Source organism: Triturus cristatus, chromosome 10 (genome assembly GCF_964204655.1).
Source record: "Triturus cristatus chromosome 10, aTriCri1.1, whole genome shotgun sequence".
NCBI classification, from domain to species: domain Eukaryota; kingdom Metazoa; phylum Chordata; class Amphibia; order Caudata; family Salamandridae; genus Triturus; species Triturus cristatus.
In genome coordinates this window covers 947,689,000-947,691,104 of record NC_140593.1, presented here as the reverse complement: position 1 = coordinate 947,691,104, position 2,105 = coordinate 947,689,000, and the positions used below count along the sequence as shown (strand labels likewise).

The 2,105-nt window shown below is 49.6% G+C and overlaps 1 pseudogene; it reads left to right on the top strand.

Annotated features, from left to right (window-relative positions):
* Positions 1-772: 772 nt before the first annotated feature.
* LOC146796284 (coiled-coil domain-containing protein 71L-like) lies at positions 773-1,431 on the top strand (annotated as a pseudogene).
* The last annotated feature ends 674 nt before the right edge of the window (positions 1,432-2,105 follow it).

Here is a 2,105-nt window from a genome sequence, read left to right as displayed (position 1 = left end):
TGCCGGTTGACGAATCTTTAGGGAATTTTCCCCCAACAATTCTCTGGCAATTCTTGTTGTGCATAAAACGTTTCGGGGCAATCCGTTAAGTGGGGGCTGAGAAAAAGGTGAGGTCAAAAAAATGTGTTTCTCATGTTAATTTCCATAGAGAGTTTAGTCACAACTACCACCCGAACCGCTGGACAGAATTACACCAAATTTGGCAGAAAGGAAGCTCTTGGTCCACAAAGAACTCTTTTTGTTATTTGGTGTAAATCCATTCAGTAGTTTTTGCGAAATTTAGAAAAAAAGAATGAGGATATATAGGGACTGTATCTTCTGAGGATCCAACAGTCGAAGTGCTGAACTGTGATTGGCAGTTAACACTTCAGCCAGGAAGTGTTGGAAGCAATGTTGGGACTCGGGCTTCTGCCACGTCCCAAAAGAAAACTTTTTTTTTAAAAAGAGAAGGGGACAGGGTAGGAATCCCCTGACCCCGTAGGCCTGTGGGGGGGGGGGGGTGGGGGGGGGACCTGGCTTGGGGCAAAAAAGCATATTTTGTTTTGGCTGGAGTTGCGCTGGATCCTCAACTCCTGCCATGACATATTTTAAAAAGAAGTGCGAGCTCCTGCACTTTTCTACTATTTAGCCTCCAGGTGAGTCAGGTCCTGGGGGCATGTAGTAGTAATAAAAGGAGGAGGTGCACTGGGACCCGCGCCTGAGGTTCTTGTAAGCCCCGGGGGCCACCACCTTCCCAGGGCTTTATTTGTAAAAATGCGCTGGCTGGGGAGACATGGAGGATGAGAAGGTGGTGTACTTTTGCTTGCAGCTTTTATATGCCCAGACCACTTTGGAGAGCCCCTTCAAAATCTTCATGCCACAATCCAATGACCTTATGAGCTCGGACAGGGAGCTCTGGCATTTTCTCTGCAGCCTGGGACACAAGTTCTCGCTGGTGATCCTGCGCCGCAAGGATGTCTAAGGCTACATTTTGTGCCGTGCACTGGGGATGCACCCCAGACAAGCCACTGCCAGTCCCCACACCACTAAGACTGGCTCTGCCGGCCCAACCTAGGCTCTCGCCAAGAGGAAATGTGGCTACTGCAAGTGGACGACCAGAAAGTGCTGGCACACCAGGCAAGGGGTGGCAGCACCAGCGGGGGCAACGAGCACCAAATGAGTATCGCCAGCAGCGGTGGCAGCTGCAGTAGCGGCTGAAGCAGCCCCCTAACAAGCCCCGACCCCAGCTACCTACCTACACATGAGCTGCTCCCTGGAAGAGATGCGAGAGGGGGCCACCCCATGCCTGCTGGCCTGCTTCCCCCGAATCTATGTGTAGGACGTGTCGTGTGAGCCCAGTCTGGCGGCTGCATGGCATCAGACACAGCACATCCTGTGGGCAACCTGAAGCCTGTGGTGCGCATCTGCCGTTTTCCCTTGGCCTGCCTCTAGTGCCGTGAGGGTGTTATTTACAGACCGCATCGCTCTTTACGACCATCCACCGAGCCGTACCTCATGGCACCAGCATCCAAAGACAGCCTTCCGACAACAGGTTTTTTTTTGCCTCCAACTCCACTGTTCTGTATCAGTAGCGGTGACCTTTGAACTAAATGTACTGCCAGCCCACATCCCCTGTGGACCAGCTGATCTGTTGTCTTCCTAGTGCAAGGCTATCATCACTTGCCCCACACTCTGGGGATGTGGAACCTTAAGGTAGATGTGAATGGGGTTGAAGCTCGTGGATAATTTTATTTCCTACAGTTGGTCCTGTGTGAACTTTTGTATCTGGGAACAATGTTTCTATTTAGGAGAGCGAGAAGCAAGATACAGAATAAAGCTCAGAAACGAGCAAAAAGAGGCAGAATAAAGGTCAGAAATGAGCAGAAAGAGGAAAAATAAATGTCAGAAACAAGCTGAAAGAGGTAAAATAAAGGTGAGTAACAAGCAGAAAGAGGGAGAATAAAGGTGAAAAACTAGCAGAAAGAGGCAAAATAGAGGTGAGAAACGAGCAGCAAGAAGCTGAATAAAGGTCAGTAGCAAGCAGAGAAGAGTCAGAATAAAGGTCAGAAGGGAGCAGAAAAAGGCGGAATAAAGGTCAGAAATGAGTAGAAAAAGGCAAAATAGAG